The following is an 18,523-nucleotide window of genomic DNA, read 5'->3' as shown; positions in this document are numbered from 1 at the left end:
CGGGGGCAACACCAAGATGTGGATAATATCCAAGATGTAGAACCAAGAGTCCTGCTATGGGAGGCTGAGAGGTACGTGTGGCAGGACCAGAAAGTGGCATGTATATCTACTTTATAGAATCCCGAGTAAGGTAAATGAACAAAGTGATTCACCAAAATAATTATTTTTACCTAATTTCAAATTAGTTAACTTAAAGCGTTTACTGAATTCCTTTAGTTAAATTTATGTAAATTTCACTTAAATAATTTAAGGATTTGAACAACCCAATTATTTAATTCTGTAAGTCCTTAATCTGTTTTCTAATTTATCAAAAATTCAAAGAGGATTGGAATCTCCTACGATAATAATGGATGTTCTTTTTTCCTACAGGAAGTTCTGTGAATTTTCATTTTGTATCTAATGATGACTTTTATTAGGTGTAGGCAAGATTGAAATTTTTACATCTTCTCGGTGAATTGAACTTTTTGTTCACACTGAAGTAATATTTTTTAACTTTAATGTCTCTGTGCTTAATCTAGTTTGTTATTAATATAGCTAATTCGGTTTTGCTTTAGTTAGTATTTGCCTGGTGTATCATTTTCCATATTTTCCTTTCAATCTTTTATTTTTTTAGCCTTATATATGATCTTGTGAAGAGCTATAGCTAAATACTGCATTTTTATCCAGTTCGGCCATCTTCTATTTTATAAATTGGCAAATGTAAGCCCCTGTGCATTTGGGGGTTACTTGTATGATTGGATTTGTTTCTGCCTCCTTATTTTCTACTTGTCAACTTTTCCTGTGATTCTAGCATGTTCTTTCTTATTCTCTCAGTCACAATACAGTGCAGAAAACATTAGTAACCTGAGGCATTTTAAGCAGGAATGGATTTAACTCAGGAAATAAGTTGCTTTTAAAATCGTGGCCACACTTACAGTATGCATTCTTGTTAGAGTCTTTTGGAGTAACTCCCCAGGCAGCTCTGAGCTCACGAGTGGGGAGCTATTAACTCCCAGGCCATCCCTAATGCGAGGCTAGAGTCCAGATGCCACTGTGGCCGCAGTGGCATGTGTCAACTCCCAAGAGGCGGAGAAGGTCTCTTAAAAAGGGTGGCAGAGAATACTTCAGGTTACCATGACTTTGCTGGCCAGTAGAAAAAGCTGAAAAGGCAGATTAATAACTCCTGTCACACTATAGCCCTCCAGATTCATAAACAGTACCTAATTTCCAGAACGTCATGTGCATCCAGAAATCTATCTGCTCTCAGGTCTGGGAAATGTCAGTTTTAGTTGCTAAAATGGCAGTTGAATGAGCCAATCAACAATGACTGACTTCTAGATTGAATTTTACATTTATTTCTTATTCCATTCCCCCCTCCTACTAATAATTATTATTATTTTATGTAGACACTGCTTTTTTGATTTATTAATGCAGTCACTAATGTGTTGGAACCTACTTTCTACCAGATTCGATTTCCTTGTTTCCGAAGTAAATTCTTTTGTATTTTTTTCTGTATAATGGGTCCTTTATCTGAAAGCAGGAGTTTCACCTTTCATCTTTATTCCTGGAAGATAATTTTGCTAGATGTACAACTCGACATTGAAGGATTTATCCATGGGTGTGATGGAGCCAGCTCACACTGGCTCATAAAGACCTGTTACATACATCTCTGACCAATTCTGCTTTCGGTGATGTCACAAGGGTAGTTTGAAATCAGCCATCCTGGGAGTGTTTACTCCATGGAGCTCAGAAATTCTGCAAGTCAGGGCTCCCCCTGCTGCTAGACATCCAGGTTAAACCCTCGCCAGCACAACACTGGACTCTCCCATCTTCTGATCTGGCTATTGAAAAGCTGGCTGTCAGCCTGTCCTGCCTTTGAAAGTGCTCTGACCACCACCACTGCCAACACCCAAAACCTACTTTTAAGGTCATTTCTTTTAATTTGGTGTTTGGCAGTCTTATTACCATGTGTCTGATTGTGGATTTCTTTTTAATTGTCTTATTTGATATGTTTATGTTTCCTGAATTTATTCATTAGTTCCTATGTATCTAGTTCATATGTATTATTCATATGTTTCTATCCATTAGCTCTCAAAAATTCTCAGCATCTCAATAATGCTTCTTTCTTATTCTCTCTACTTAATTACTTTCGGCCTGCACTAGATAAACCTTAGACTTTTTAACTCTATCCTCATGTCTCTTATCATCGTCTTATAAATAAGTTTTATTCTTTATAATACTGTCTCGTATTCTGGGATAGTCATTGGGTTTTATCTTCAAATTCATGAATTCTCTTTTCATTTATGCCTAATATCCCATTAAACCTATTCAATGAGTCATTTTTTCATTCATTATGTTTTTTTTTTAAAGTAATACTTTATCCTTTTTCAAACATGCCTTTTATTTAAGATAATCTGTTGTTCCCACTTATTTTTTAAATCTTTTTATGTCTTTAAGTATTCCATTATTAGTTATTAAACATCTTGTCTCTGATATTCCCAACATTGGAAGTCCATAGGGATCTAAATCTATTATTTTCTGTTTTCTAACTCTTTCCTATGATAGCTTGTTCTCCTATGCTACGTGTGTGTATAAGTACGTGTGTGAGCTCATTTTTGGTTGAAATTAATTTGCAGCAACAATGATGATCAGAAATTGGAAAGCTTTCCTCCAGGCAAGATTTGTGTTTACTTCCGCCTGGTGCCAGGAGGTGCTACCAATTTCAAATTATTTCAGTTTCTCATTTTGGGTTTTTTTCTGGACAGAGAGTGAGTATAAATTTAAGCTCAAGGCCTGAATGAGACCAAACCTCTGGTTGAAGTCTCAGAAGAAATGTTGTTACTCTTTATATCATAATATGTCATTTTATTATTATTTTTGTTACAGTTTTTTTCAATCCAGAGCCACATCCCAGGTGGAGAGGTTTTATACTTATGCCCTTTTCTGTTAGGTGATTTTATTTTTCTTGTCCCCTTTTAACTGATTTGAATGTAAGAGTCATAGGTTGAACATCTTCACCTAGCAATAGCTCAAGGCTAGGATTCCTATTCTTCTTCAAGACGATTTAGGTACTTTTCCTTGATGCAACCTTAATGTTGGTTGATGACTCATTGTCTTGGTTTCATCTTTCTTCCCCAAAAAATCTTCCCCAAACTTAGGATTCCTCTTTGTTTCCTGAAGCTTAGCAAGACATTAAAAATGTGTTGATTGATTTTAATGAAGCAGAATTACTTTTTATAGCATCTGGTCTATTATATGTCCCCTGATACCTAAATACATCTTGAGCCATTGAATCCTCACTTCAACCAAATCAGGAGAATTTTGGGAAGGGAGATCATTAGGACTGTAAGACCACCAAGCTCTGGCTGTTTTCATGGCACCTAGTTTGTGTAATGGCAGCTCTAGAAACATCCTCTTATTTAAAAATTTCTCTCCATTAATCTTGCCACTGTGTATGATATTCCTGTGGCATTTCTGTCTTTTGAACTAAACCCATAATACATAAGATTGAAAGGATGAAAATTTAAAGCAGGGTACTAAATTACTGAGGGCCAGCTTGTCATTTTGTTTTGGAAAAGATAGGAAAGAATCTGATTATGGTTGAGGAAGAGTATCCAATAAAATGTCTTCACTGGGCTAAGTGTGGGAGACTCCTGCCTCCCCACCTTCCTTCCCATCCAAGTTGCTATAAACAGACAAGAGCGCTTGGATCCACAACTAACCTCAGCGCTTCTGGTCTATGAAAGGTCTATATCTGGAGGTGAGGGAAGATGATATAAACATCAGGTCCATTATTAAGGAGGGACATCTATCCTGCAGACCCTTTGGAAAGAAGCCTCATGCATCGGAAAGAACTCTTATTTGTTATAGGAAGGGATGGTGCAGGAATGGGTACATGGTATTTATGACAAATGCAACCCTACTCCACAACTTTAGAAAAGTCTAGTACTCGGTTGGACATTTTCAACTCGAAAACAAGGATTTGCAAGCGTTTTGCATAGGATAGACCAAGGGCAAATAAGTATAGTAAATCTGTTGTCCCAATTTTCTTCAATACCATTAACAGCATTCCACTGTAAAGCAGAACACATTTATTCATTTTCTTTCTGTAAGAGGAAGGGCCAATTCACCATTCTAGAAGGTAGTTATTTAGTACTAATGATGGTTCTACATGGTATGTGCCTACACACATACCATGATGAATAAAAGTCTCTTTCTTGGGAATTCCTATGATGTAGAGACTAGTCCATGAAAATAGAAGATAAAATCATTGACATTAAAATTGCATTATGGGTGTTTACCTATGGTAAGTCGTGGGCTGTTGTTAGGTTTATTCCTTGGTTTATTAACGTTCTTTGACTTTTAAGAAAGATTTCTTGGTTCTGGTCTATTACATGAATGGATTAAAGAGAAGATAACATTAAAAAGAAAAAAGTGTATATATTTAGGGAAGTCACCCTTTTGGACAAGATCATCTGTTTCTGGAAAATTACTGAATTCTTTAGAAAACATAGAAGCATATTCCTTCGATTCAAATAGTGTGACTTACCAGTGTGTTTCTAAGTTTCTGTCTCACTCAACCCTGGTAAAAGAACTTGGACATTCAGACAGATTTAGAAATTTGATGACATATATATATATATATATATATATATATATATACATACACATATATATATATATATACACGTCTTAGAAAACTAAGAATTAAGGAATTATTATAATTGTTATTTTTTTTTTCTTCCTGAGAGGAGACTCTTATCGTACTGCGGATTTAGGAAGCAGTTACTTTTTAAAATATGGAAACATGTTCAAGTTTAGGTGGAAAGGAATTGTAGTACTGCTTTTAAACTGTAGTTAACAGATTCCAAATAGACATTCAAATGAGATTTGCACTCAGGGCATACTTACAGGATTATCCGTTTACGCAGCCAGCATTTATTAATTTCCTGCCTACTTGCCAATTTGATAGGCTGAAACTCACACCTGGCAGAGACATTATTCTTTTGCTCTGATGGCTGTTTGCCCAGGTAGTTTCAAAATTCACTTGGCCCTAACAAGCCATTAGAAATTGAAAAAATTCCTTCTCAACCTGCAAAAGACCCCAGCTGATCTAGAAACTGTAGGGCTAGTTGTGAGCGCTTGCCTATGCTTTTGGCTTGTTCAGATGAAGTGAGTTCTGATTGTGTCTGTAGAACAGGGATTTTTGATTCTCCCAAATCCCTCAGTTTTGAATGTCAAGCCTACTGTGTCTTCTGCAACATCAGAGTCTTGTTGACCGAACACCCTGATTGTTTTCATGTTAAATCATTTCTCAAACATTTTGTAGGTGAAGAGTTATGCCTGATATTTTTAGACAGCACAGCAGAATTTATGCATGTAAGTGAAAGGTGAGTACTGCAAAGTACTCATTTGGGAAGACCGTACTCTATTTTTTTTTAATTTTGTGCACAGTTGGGCCCCCCTTCTGATTCAAGACTGGTCCAATTGATATTAAACTGAAAAGCAAAATTACAGAGTGAAGCAGCTCAGCTTTTTAGAGACAAACTAAGTCATGTTTGGCTTTTTCTCCTCTGTATTTACTATTGTGTGACCATGGTGAATTGTCTAATCTGTCTGTAGTTCCTCATCAGTGAAACGAGGATGATAACATTTAGTTCATAGAGCTGAGTAAGCCTTCCATGAGACACGATATGCAAAGTACTCGGTATTTAGCACACGCTCCACACATTAGAAGTTTTTGATGTTTGAAGATTGTGGGAACATTGAGGAGAACTGTGTTTTGCTTTGTTTCTGTTTTTGTTTTAATGAGTCTGGAAAAGTGGCTATAAAGGTAATTTCCAAAGAGGGACTCAAATGCATTCTAGAAGAGCAATTTTGGACCCTGGTGAGCCTTGAAGATGGGAGTATGAGTCACTATCAATCAGGGCTGTTTTAAGGGTATATCAAGCTTTAACCAGTTTAAACTGACAATAGATAATATAATAGTTGGTGAAAATGGAAGTTTCAAAGTGTAGGCTTTGCTTCAGGCACAGCTGGGTTCAGAAGTTCAAATGTGACTGTGATTCAGCCTTTGTCTGTCTGTCTGTTTCTCACTCCACCTTTGACTCTCTTTACCTCTCTATGGGACTTTGTTCTCAGGCAGAATTTCAATGGTAACCAAGGTGGAATCAGCAACGCCATGCTTGATCACTACCATTTCAACAGCCCTGGTGGAAAGAAAGCCTCTCATTTCTAAAATTTCCAGAAAAAAGTCCTGGATTGAGTCTCAAAGGACCAATTTGTGTCAAGTGACAAGTCCAGATGATGACAATGACCAAGGGATTAGAATACACTGAGCAGCCATGCTTGGATTATACACCCAGCTATGGCTCTGGGCAGGGGGCAGGGTGCAGGTCAATATTAACCACGTGTGTTGAGAATAGGGAAATGTTATTTCTTAAAAGGAAGCCGAAGTTTTCTTACCAGAGTGAGATGGACTCCGAGGAGGACAAATCAACGATAATCCAATAACAGCACTGTTTTTTCTCATTCACATTCTGCTAACCCTTTTAACCAGGAAAGAATGGGATGCAGTTCTACGAGGTAGGCTTGGAATTGTGCATCATCTGGGACTGCATTGTGCTTGTGTACATCAATAGTCTAAGTGTGTTGCAACAGAAAAGATAATCGTTGAGAGTTCCTCTTTTATGAAATGCATGTTATCTTCTTTGGAACAAGTTTATAGCTCCCGAAGAGACTACTGAAAAATTATTTTATTTTGAATTCATAGGTTTCTTAAATAATGTTTCACTTTGTTTATGGGCATCTCTAGTTCTCTAGTAAATAAAAAGATCTCCAAACCACAGCCCCTTCCTGACTCTAATTCTAATATTGTGTGTAATTGTCTCATATTATATCCAGAAATTTCTTAATGATACTGTTTCCCTGAGTAATAAAATATTTCAGACTCATTACTCTAATCTGACCTCCCTGTGAATGATGTGTTTTAAAGGATCCTGAAATATCAGATTTCAGTAATCATTCCAGCTTCCTAAATACCCATCTTATCCTTTCTCCCTTGAAATTAACGAACATTGAATCACAACTGGACTACAGGGCATTCGTTACTGTTTCTTTTAAAGAACAATGAACTGCATTTTTCCTCATGGCAAATGCAATAGAGGATTTAGTTTCACCTCATGCAACAGGAATGTGTGTTATCTTCTGATTAGAAATGCAATTTTATTTTGCATTTTCAAGGAACTACTACATAATCAGAACCCAGACCTACTCCATGCTTGTGCTTCTCTGTAAAAGTCAAGTTTGTTTTTTGTAAAAGCCAAAGCACTCTTTGAACAGACTTTATATGTCCTCCCCTGACTGTATTAACAAAGGATATTTTGTGTGGTCTACCAGAAGCCAATGACATGACTGTTACAGAAAAAAAGCTTCAATTAGTTCTCATGACACAAAAATTATTGAGCATACTATGGAGTAGGCAATGTGCTAGGCCATATAGATACCCCCAGACAAACAAACAAACAGACAAACACATAAACAATCTGTCCCTGTTCTAAAGATACTGCTTACTTTAAAATTCTCCCTCTTTCAAAGGAAAGTTATCAAGGTTGTGTTGAGAATATTAATGTTGTCCAAGGTTTTGGAATATCTCTTTTAGGCTATGGTAAATAACTTGGTTGTCCGCATTAATCAAATAATAATACTAATAATAGTATGCTATTATTAATAGTATAGTATATTAATATTATAATAACATTGTTAATACTTTATTATAATAAACTAATATTATAGTATATTAAATATTATAATAATAACATTGTTATTATTGTTTTTTATTAGTTATTATTTAATAATGCACTGCTCTGTGCTAGATCTAAACTCTTAGGTTTTATTTTTTCCTTATTTTTAATTGAAGTATAGTTAATTTAGTGTTGTGTTAGTTTCAGGCATACAGCAAAGTTACTCAATTATACATACACACATACACATATATATTATATATATATATTCTTTTTCATGTTCTTTTCCATTATAGTTTATTACAAGATATTGAATATAGTTCCCTGTGCTACACAGTAGGTCCCTGTTGTTTATTTATTTTATATATAGTAGTCTGTATCCGTTAATCACAAATTCCAAATTCTCCTCCTCCCCCATTTCCCCTTTGGTAAGCATAAGTTTGTTTTCTATGTCGGGGAGTCTATTTTTGTTTTGTAATAAAGTTCACTTGTATCATTTTTTAAGATTCCACATATAAGTGATATCATATATATTTATCCGTCTCTGACTTACTTCACTTAGTATGATAATCTCTAGGACCATCCATGTTGCTGCAAATGGCATTATTTCATTCTTTTTTTATGACTGAGGAATATTCCATTGTGTATATGTACCACATCTTCTTTATCGATTCATCTGTTGATGGGCACTTGGGTTGCTAAGCTCTTATGTTAACTAATTTTTTCCTCACAACAACCCAAGAAGGTAACACCTATTATTACTCTTATTTTATAGATGAGGAAACTGAGTCACAGAGGTTAAGCGACTTGTCCAATGTCACAAAACTAGCCAGTGGTGGACTTGGCATCTAAAGTCACACATTGCGAGTCTGGGTCCTGCACTCCCAATCAGTCCTGCCATATTTTGTTTTTTAACAAATAATATAAGATAGTCCAGACAACGTACACTCTGTTTTCTGTTGAGGGCTCCTAAATAAAAACCTTGTGTCCTTAGCCTTAACTGCGATGGGCTTAAAAGTAAACTCTAGGGCCAGGCTTTAATCATGGAGGGGTAATAGCATATTTACTGTAAGTCAGGCCTTGGAATCTGCCCTGGATTCCAGTCATAACTCTAGCACTGACTAACTGACCTGGACAAATGACTTAATACTCTGAGCTTCACTTTTCTCAATTGAAATTTAGGTGTTTATTATAACAATGCCTGTTTGGACGATTAGGTGGTAATGCGGCTAGCATGATGCCTGGCCTAATGTAAGCTCAATAAATGTTTGCAGTAATAGTAATAAGAACATAAGAAGTCACCCCATCTGACCCAGCTACTTTTCTTTTGAGAATGGCATTGGACTCTAATGCCTTTCGGACCTTAAAGAGGAGTTGTTATGGAAGAGAGAAGACGGCTACCCACTCTGTGCATAAAAAAACTGCATTTCACTCTTCCTTTCTGCTCTGGGGGAATGAATGAATAAGGCATTATGTAGTCTTGACTCTATGATGCTTGGTCAATAGTGAAGGTGCACATATGGACAATTCTTGGTTTCTGATAAACCAGGTGAAACCTACCTGACATTATTTAAATTTAAATGTATGTTCTCATGATTAAAGCTGTCTCTAGTGGATTGCAACCTTGTGATACTTGGTGGATCAACTAAACATCAAAACATGGAATCTAGTCTGATTTTTTTTTTTCATTAAACAAACATTTATTGAGTACTTTTTACGTGCCAGGCACCAAGCTAGGCACTGTGGATACAGAAATTGAAGGACAGCCCCTGGCCTCAAGGAGCTTACAGTCTAGTGTGGAAATAGACCAGTAAGTGAGCAAGTAAGCCCAGAGTGATCTGTGTGGGTGCTGGTGAGGGGGGGGGGGGACATTCCAAGTTCCCTGGAGGAAGTGAAATCTAAGTTGAGAACAGACAGAGAAGGGACCCAGGTGAGTAGAAGAAAGGGGAATGAATGTGTCATCTCTGGATACAGAGGCTAAAAATCAGAGCACAAGATAGCAAGTGATGAGGCCAGAGAGGCGAGCAGGAACCAGGACCCCATGTCTCACAAGCCATGCTAAGGCGTCTGGGCTTTATCCTGAAGGCAGTAGGGAGCCATGGAAGGTTGTAAGCCAGGGAATGGGGTCTAGTCTGATTTGTAAGGATGCTGCCCATCATCTCCGTCCCTCTCCTACTCTCAGCATGAGGTAATCATGGAGTTCCAAAGACAGGACTGAGTCTTATTTATGGTTGTATCCTTCTTGCTACCATATTTACAAGCACATATGAAGAGTTCCGTAATATTTCCTTTAAATTAATTTTTAATTTTTTTTATTGAAGTATAGTTGATTTACAAAGTTGTGTTAATTTCTGCTGTACAGCAAAGTGATTCAGTTATACATAGATATACATTCTTTTTTTAACATTCTTTTCCATTACGGTTTGCAATAAGATATTGAATACAGTTCTCTGTACTATACAGTAGTAAGACCTTGTTGTTTATCCATTCTCTATATAAAAGCTTATATCTGCTAATCCCAAGCTCCCATAATGTATCTTGAAGGGAAAGAAAAGTGTAATGTATGAACATTAGAGTGGTAGGAACTGAAAGTTCATCATGCTGCACGTTAATGGGCTCAATGTTGTCCAATCAGCCACAGCTAGATTTTGTATAAGGATCTCCAGGTTCCCTAGACACCGTGTCTTTTTCTCACAATGGTGCCTGGCAGTGAAGTGAAAATGAGTGGGTTTGGAATCAGACAGTTGGCAGCTCAAATCCTATACTGGTCACTTACAAGCTATGTCACTGCTAAGTTAACCTCTCTGAGCCCCAGTTTCCTCATCTGTAAGGCAATAGACATACTTTTTAAATTGATTTGTTATGAAGATAACACATAGGATGGGTAAAGTGTCTGGCACATAGTGGTATTTGAAAACAGTAGCTGTTGTTTATAAGATCATGCAGCCATGCAGTCTATTGATTTTCTTTGGCTGATATCCCTTTTTCTTGCCACTGGCACTGCTATTGATTTGTTTACCCTTTGTCTGGGGAATCTGGGCCAGTGTTATAAATGTCAGTGTTGACAAGGTAATGAAGTGAAGAGGATCCAAGCTAAGAATAATGAACTCTGCACCAGCCTTTTAGGTCTCTCTCCCAAGCTTGGCGGGAAGGGTCAGAAGCTGAAAAGAACAAGTGGAGTCAGCACAGGTTAGAATTCTGGATGTTTTCTCGTGGAGAAGGAAAGGAAATCAAAGCACAAAGAGAGTCATTGGTTACTGGTTATTCATTTAGTTTACGGGGATTTTATTTTTGGAGGATGCCATTAATGACAATAACTTGAGTATTAAAACAAGTTAAAATAGCATGAAGCTCCTTTACACGTAGGGGTGATTACAGGATATCCACTTCTGGGAAAGATTTGATCTGAATCCCTGTGTTTTTCCATTTCACTTCCACAAGGATTTTTGCCAGTGATCAGGGTCGGGACTTGAGACCAGTGGCTAATATACCAATGATCTCTACCTTTTGCTTGATAAAGAGGCACCTTACTGGCTTTCCTGTGGGGAGGACAAATAAGTAAATCAGCATACACACCTAGAAAATGTCTGGTTTGAGTTCTACCCTTAAGATGAATTGCTGACTATTCTAATACACCCCAAAACTTGGATATGTGCTTTATCTTTCCCATATATTTTCTCATCTTTTTCAAAATGCATCTATGGAATATAAGCTTTGCATAGGTGAAGCTTCTCTTGAAAGATAATATTATCTAAATGTTTGGAGTTAGGAAAATGACTCCTTAGCATTATTCCTAGATAACTCATTCAGTGCGTACCATCTGAGCACCTATTATGTATACAAATCAAGATATTAAGTGAAACTGAGAACACTTTAAAGAGATATAGCCTAGGGATCCTTGTTCCCAAAGTAATAAAACCCCTATCTATGGAGACAAGACACTGTAATTTAATAATTACAGTGAGTAGTTTTGGTAAGTGTTATGCAGATCGAGTGTGTTTAGAATTCTTAAGAGGGAGAGACCATTTCTAGCTGAGACGATCCAGAAGAGTGTCATGGAGATCACCCTGACCCTGGTCTTGAAGCCCAGATGTGGTCTCAATAGATGGCATGCATTAAAGGAAGGAGGGATGGTATAAACCAAATAAGACAGCAGGAAGGAAAAATCGTGTGCTGGGAACAGTGACTAGGCCATATTCAAATGGTCTTGTTCATGCCTGGTAAGAGAGAGGAATGGGGAAAACAGGAAAGTTCACTTGGGACCATATTACCGAGGTTCTTCAGGGCTCTGCAAAGGAGTCCAGACATCATTATATAGATGGGAGAAGCCATCGAAGGGAGCTCTCATGGTCAGAGCTGCTGTTGGCTCTTTTGTGGGTAACAGGTCAAATTGGGGGTGGGGGGAGGTTGGTATGGAGGTTATGCTAAAATCCATCCTTCAGGTGGAAGAGAACAAGAGTCAGAGCCAGGGGGATAACAATAGGATTTGAAAGAGGAATTGGAAGATTTGGGTAATTTACTGGGTGGGTGGGTCGAAGTGTAAGGTGGTCTGGAAAGGTGAGCACAAGAGAACAGAATAAGAGTGGTGGCTTTGCAGGCATTGCAGAGGGAAATTAAACCATTCTGGTCAGACCTGAGTCCCTGTTTACCCACTCGGGGCACATATTACAAGGGATTATAAAGCTGATACTTTACACCCCTCCTTTAAGCAAGCACGCCAGGCCTGCTCAGCTGCTTCTAGATTTGTGAAACCCCTATCATTCAGGACAGGGAGAAGAGGCACAGACCAGCTCGTATTGGAGACTCCAGTTGGGAAAGTTCACAGTGGAGATTGCCACATCAGTCCATCGCTTTGTGGGATGTCTCTCTCCCCACCTCGAGTCTGCTCACAGGTCCCTGACGTGTATTTCTTATCTGTGTGTGTAGCTCTTTCCCTGGGGCCGACTGGTTTTGAAGACAGAGATATGCTGTTATCCATATTCTTATCAGTCCCATCTCACAGTACAAGCCTTTGTGCTCTGTCTGTTCTCCATATGTATTTTACAATACAGTCCTTTTGATTAGTGTATTACAGATAGAGTACCTGTTTTCAATTCAGGAGGAAAACACCCGTGTTCATGTTCCTGGTTTTATAATCCATACTAGGGTGAGCAACCATTCTGGTTAGCCAAACAGTGAGGGATTTTCAGGGATGTGGGATTATCACTGCTAAAATTGAAACCATCCTGGGCAACCCTGGGCAGTCAGTTTCCCTAAGCCACACTTAGTTTAGGGGTTTTGAATAGTTTAATGGAACTGAGCTGGGGGTTGGAAAATGCCAGGTGAGCAATTGAGGCTCAAGTTTTTCACAGTCACAACTGAGCCCAGCTGCCACCATCCCAGCAGGTGTGCTATAGGGCAACCCAGGTGAGGATGGAGAAGGTGTGAGAATGAACCAATCAGCCTATCAGCTGACACTTACCAAGCCCCTGCTGGGATGCAGATCCCAGCAGCCAGGTGTGCTGAGATGACTGGAGAAGGGTATGGGATTTTTTTTCTGCCCTGAAAAATCCAGTGGACTAGGTAGGGACATAAAATTGCACACAAGCAGTAATAATAGAACAGTGGAACTCTAGCTCATGGAAATTGGATTCTAAGGACACTAAGAGGCCAGAGAAAGGAGAAATCAAAAGTAAAACCATCTAATGCATCCCAGTGTTCATAGCAGCACTATTTACAATAGCCAAGACATGGAAGCAACTTAAGTGTCCATCAACAGATGAACAGATAAAGCTGTGTGTGTGTGTGTGTGTGTGTGTGTGTGTGTGTGTGTGTGTAATGGAATACTACTCAGCCATAAAAAAGAATGACATAATGCCATTTGCAGCAATATGGACGGACCTAGAGATTATCATACTAAGTGAAGTCAGACAGAGAAAGACAAATATCATATGATATTGCTTATATGTGGAATCTAAAAAAACAATGATACAACTGAAAGTATTTACAAAACAGAAACAGACTCACAGACATAGAAAACAAACTTATGGTTACCAAAGGGGGATAGCAGGGGGTAGGGGAGATAAATTAGGAGTTTGGGATTAACATATACACACTACTATATATAAAATAGGTAAACAACAAGGACCTACTGTATAACACAGGGAACTATATTCGATACCTTGTAATAACCTATAAGGGAGAAGAATCTGAAAAAGAATATATATATATATATAGAGAGAGAGAGAGACAGAGAGAGACAGAGAGAGATATATAGATAACTGAATCCCTTTACTGTACACCTGAAACTAACACAATATTGTAAATCAACTCTACTTCAATTAAAAAAAAAAAGTCAAACCATCTTTAGCCAGGATACGGTTCCCCTACTGATCTTGGGTGGAGGATCAGGTCCTTGTTTATGAGCAAATCATTTCTAGCTGTGCTGAGCAGGGGTGTCTTTCCTCTAGAAAGTGTGTCAAATGCACATCACATCAGCTGCTCTAGATCTCTGAACTGGAAGTCTCATATGTATCTTCCATTCCAGCAAAGTTTCCATTATCGTGGGACCTAAGGAGGTTACTTTGCCATGTTGTAGGAGGTGAGGGCCTTGGTTTTATGTGTTGGTAGAGTGATTCTTCTAAGGTATGAATAGAAGTTTTTATACATGGGAATGAGCTTAGCTCTTGGAGATAAATATGAGGTTTCAAAGTTGAATTATCTTTTCTTAGCACTCTGAGTATATTTACAGTCTGTGTGTGTATGTGTCTGTCTACCTTTGTTTTCCTTATTTTTACATAGTTGCTTGTCTTTAGTTGCTTTTTCTGTTATGTCCTTTGGTCTTTCTCTTTCCTACTAGAGGATTTCCTCAGATTTTTGATGACCCTGAGCTATCTGCTCATATTTAAGAATGGGGTGGCTAGAATGCATTGATTAGGGGCTACACTACAGGATATGACTGAGCCTTTAATAGAAAACCTCCAAGTTTATCTTTGGGTCATTCTTCTTAGAATAGGCGTATTTCCTAGGAGAGACATTTCCAATCTCCCTCTTGGAGAGTGGGAGGTTCTGAAAGTCTCATTGGGAAGAGAGCTGGTGGGTCTCATTACCTGCCGGGGAAATGTTCTTTCATGTCTTCTTTTTTTTTTTTTTTTTTCCAGTGAACATCCTTGGCCTCAGCTGTGGGCATTTTCCTTGCCTACCTGTCATAATGCCAGCCCATCACAGCACTTATTTATTCATTTCTCCAATAAGTATGGGTAATTGAAGTTCTAAAGTACACTGTTTGGAACTCTTTCCTCTTTCTCTAGGATTTCTGTCTTTGTGAGGGAATTGTTACAGAACTGTCTAAGAGAAGGCAAAAGGCTTTTGGATGACAAATCTTCCAAATTTAGAATCCACTTGTATCAGTCAGGGTTCAACCAGTGAAGAGATAATATATTGAGATTTGTTGGAAAGTATTGGTTTAGGTGATTACGAAGGCTGGGTATGATATCTGAAGTCGTAGGGCAGGCCATCATCAGGGAGTGCAAGCTGGAACTCTCAGGCATGGGCTGGCCACAGGAGGAATTCTTTCTCTTTTTTTTTCCTTTTTTTTTAAATTGAAGTTTAGTTAATTTACAATGTTGTATTAGTTTCAAGTGTACAGCAAAATGTTCTGACCACGTATATAGATATTCTTTTTCAGATTATTTTCCATTATAGGTTATTATAAGATACTCAGTATAGTTCCCTGTGAGGTAGGGGGAGGGATAAATTAGGAGTTTGGGATTAATACATACACATTACTATATATAAAATAGGTAAACTACAAGGAATTCTTCAGGGAGCCTAAGAGCCACTCTGCCCTTAAATCCCTTCAACTGATTGCATCAAACCCACCCAGATTATCTAGGATAATAAGCCAACTGATTGTGGACTTTATTCACATCTACAACATACCTTCACAGCAACACCTGGATTAGTGTTTGATTCAACGACACTAGTACTGTGGTCTAGCCAAGTTGAATCATCAATAGACTATCATCCCACCCTCTCTCTATTTGTATTTCTTTAATTGAAGTAAAATTCACATAACATGAAATTAACCATTTTAAAACCTACAGAGATATTTAGTACATTCGCAGTGTTGTGCAACAATTACCTCTAGGTAGTTTGAAAGCATCACCCACAAAGGAGGCCCTGAACCAATAAGCAGCCACTCCCCACTCCCCTTTCCTCCCCTCCCTTGGCAACCAATAATCTGCTTCCTGTCTTTATTGATTTACCTATTCAGGATATTTCATATAAATGGAATCACACCATTTGTCATCTTTTATGTCTGGCTTTTTCCACCAAGCATAGTTTTTGAGGCTCAGAAACATTGTAGCATGTGTCAGTACTTCATTCCTTTCTATGACTGAATAATACTCCATTGTATGGTTATACTACATTGTGTTTATCCATTAATCTGCTGATGGGCATTTGAGTTATTTCCACCTTTTGGCAATTGTGAATAGTGCTACTGTGAACATGTATGTACATGCATTTGTTTGAGTAGCTGGTTTAAATTTTCTTAGGTATATATCTAGGAGGGAAACTGCTGCCTTTGAAAAACCATCATACCCAGAGGTTAGCCCAGCAGGAGAATTCAGGAAATCCTGTGCTGTGAGCTGTGTTCCTCACACTCCCACCACACTCCCTGTTCATACAAAGAGGTCTTTAAAGAGGACTCCTGGTTGTGTTTATTCTTTTGAAGACCTTACCTGTATGTATCCCTGAGCAGGCAAACATACTGCCGCACTTTACCCTGTTAAGACTCAACTATAAAATATTTAAAATAAAAACAATCACTGGGTGACATTCCAAGGTTTTTTGGTAATATGTGCTTCAAGGAGATTTTGTTAGCAGCCAGAGTAGGAACAAGGTGTAGGGTCGGAGGTGGAGGAGTGTCTGAAATCACAAGAGCTGAGTGATTCAGCAGCTACTTAAAATCTCTTGGCTGCAAATTCATCCTCTTTGAAATGTCAGGGTCTGCCAGATGCTCTCTGAGGTTTATTCTACTGTTGAACATTATAGGATTTTGTGATATATGGAAATTTTATAAACTTTGACTTTGCAAATCCTAATGCCAAAGTCATTTATTCACACTATTAAAACAAAACAAACGAAATCAAACAAAGGCTACCGAAAGCCAATTTTGCTGACCTAAATTGATGAGCTGCTAGGCTGTAAATAAAAATGCTTTTCAATATCAAAAAAAAAAAAAAAGGAAACTGAGCTTTATGATATTCTGAGTTAAAATACTGACATGAATTCAATCATTATATTTAAGCAGAAATTTGGATATTTATGATATTTAACATTTTTAATGTTAAACTTTCCCTCCCTACCTCACTGGGCTGCACAATTCCTTTATGCTTTGCACCTGTGTGTGGACTGTGCCTACATCCTGTGTTACCCATAACCGTGCTCCTTTCATTGACTTTTCCCACTGCAGACATGCGCCTGGCTGCTGGACTGTCAGTGAATTCTCATTTTCATTTGAAATATATTGTTACTTCTGTACTTGGTCATCCTGGCTACTCTTCCGCTTTTTCCTTTTTCTTGACCTAAGGGATTTGGAGTCACATGCCACCCACTTTCACTATGGTCTGGATTCTGCAATATAATAATTGCTTTGACAATCCTTAAACTTTTTGGGTTTTTTTAAGATTTTTTTTAATGTGGACCATTTTTTAAAAAGTTTTTATTGAATTTGTTACAATATTGCTTCTGTTTTATGTTTTGGTTTTTTGGCTGTGAGACATGTGGGATCTTAGCTCCCTTACCAGGGATCGAACCCATACCCCTGCATTGGAAAGCAAAGTCTTAACCACTGGACCGCCAGGGAAGTCCTGAGAATCCTTAAACCTTTTGGATCAAAAATCCCTAATCCCTGGTACTTTTGTGACAAGCCATATAAAGCCCTTAATTTCACTTTAGGGGTGGCAGATTGAAGACATTTGGTACTCATGATGTTGGGCATGCCCAGGGATTTAAAAAGGGGCTTTTAAGAAGCCTCTCCAAAGAGCTGAGGTCACAAATAAGACTCAGGACTTCAAGTCAGGGTTTCTCAGTCCCCTGTGCTCTGTCATAAATTCTGTGTCAGAAGATTGCTCAGGACTTCATCCCATCTGACTCTACCAGAGGATCATGGTGGTATCTTTTCTATGGCTAAAAATTTCCGTGTGTGCCATTTATATACATCTCGTATCCTTGTAATTGACTCATTGTGAAGTTTGATACTTGGTAAGACAATTCTTCCCTTGTGTGAGGTTGGGAAAAGGAAATTTCAGTCCAGGGAGGCTAGAGGATGTGTTGATCTGTATACAAATTGGCCATGATGGTTAGTTTTGTGTGTCAGCTTGGCTGGCCCATACAGGGTCTAGACGTTGGGTCAAACATTATTCTGGTGTGTCTGTGAAGTGTTTCTTGAGGAGATGAGCATTTGAACCAGTAAGCCAAGGAAAGCAAATGGCCTCATTTAATCAGTTAAAAGCCTGAATCAAACAAAAAGGGACTGCAGAGCTGGTTCTAGATCCTTTCTGGTTTTCAAATTTGGACAGAAACCTTGGCTTTTCTTGGGTCTGGAGCCTGCCGGGTTTTTGACTAGAGCTACACCATAGGCTCTCCTGTTCCTCCTATTTGCTGACTGCAGATCTTGGGATTTTTCAGCTTCCATAATCACAAGAGGCAATTCCTCGTAATAATATATATCTATTATTAGTCTGTTTTTTCTGGAGAACCATGACTAATACAGTGGGGATTGAATTTTGAAACTGCCCCTAGCCATCTAGGATGAC

General features: G+C 38.2%; 1 protein-coding gene across 1 annotated transcript in view; it reads left to right on the top strand.

Annotated features, from left to right (window-relative positions):
• CNTNAP5 (contactin associated protein family member 5) overlaps positions 1-18,523 on the top strand; it is an 877,159-nt gene that overhangs the window by 834,887 nt on the left and 23,749 nt on the right. The gene's annotated exons all lie outside the window — the stretch shown is intronic.

The sequence above is a fragment of the Eubalaena glacialis genome, chromosome 1 (assembly GCF_028564815.1).
Source record: "Eubalaena glacialis isolate mEubGla1 chromosome 1, mEubGla1.1.hap2.+ XY, whole genome shotgun sequence".
In the NCBI taxonomy this organism is placed as follows: domain Eukaryota; kingdom Metazoa; phylum Chordata; class Mammalia; order Artiodactyla; family Balaenidae; genus Eubalaena; species Eubalaena glacialis.
The sequence above is the reverse complement of the archived record's forward strand: the minus strand, read 5'-3'. Positions and strand labels throughout refer to the sequence as shown.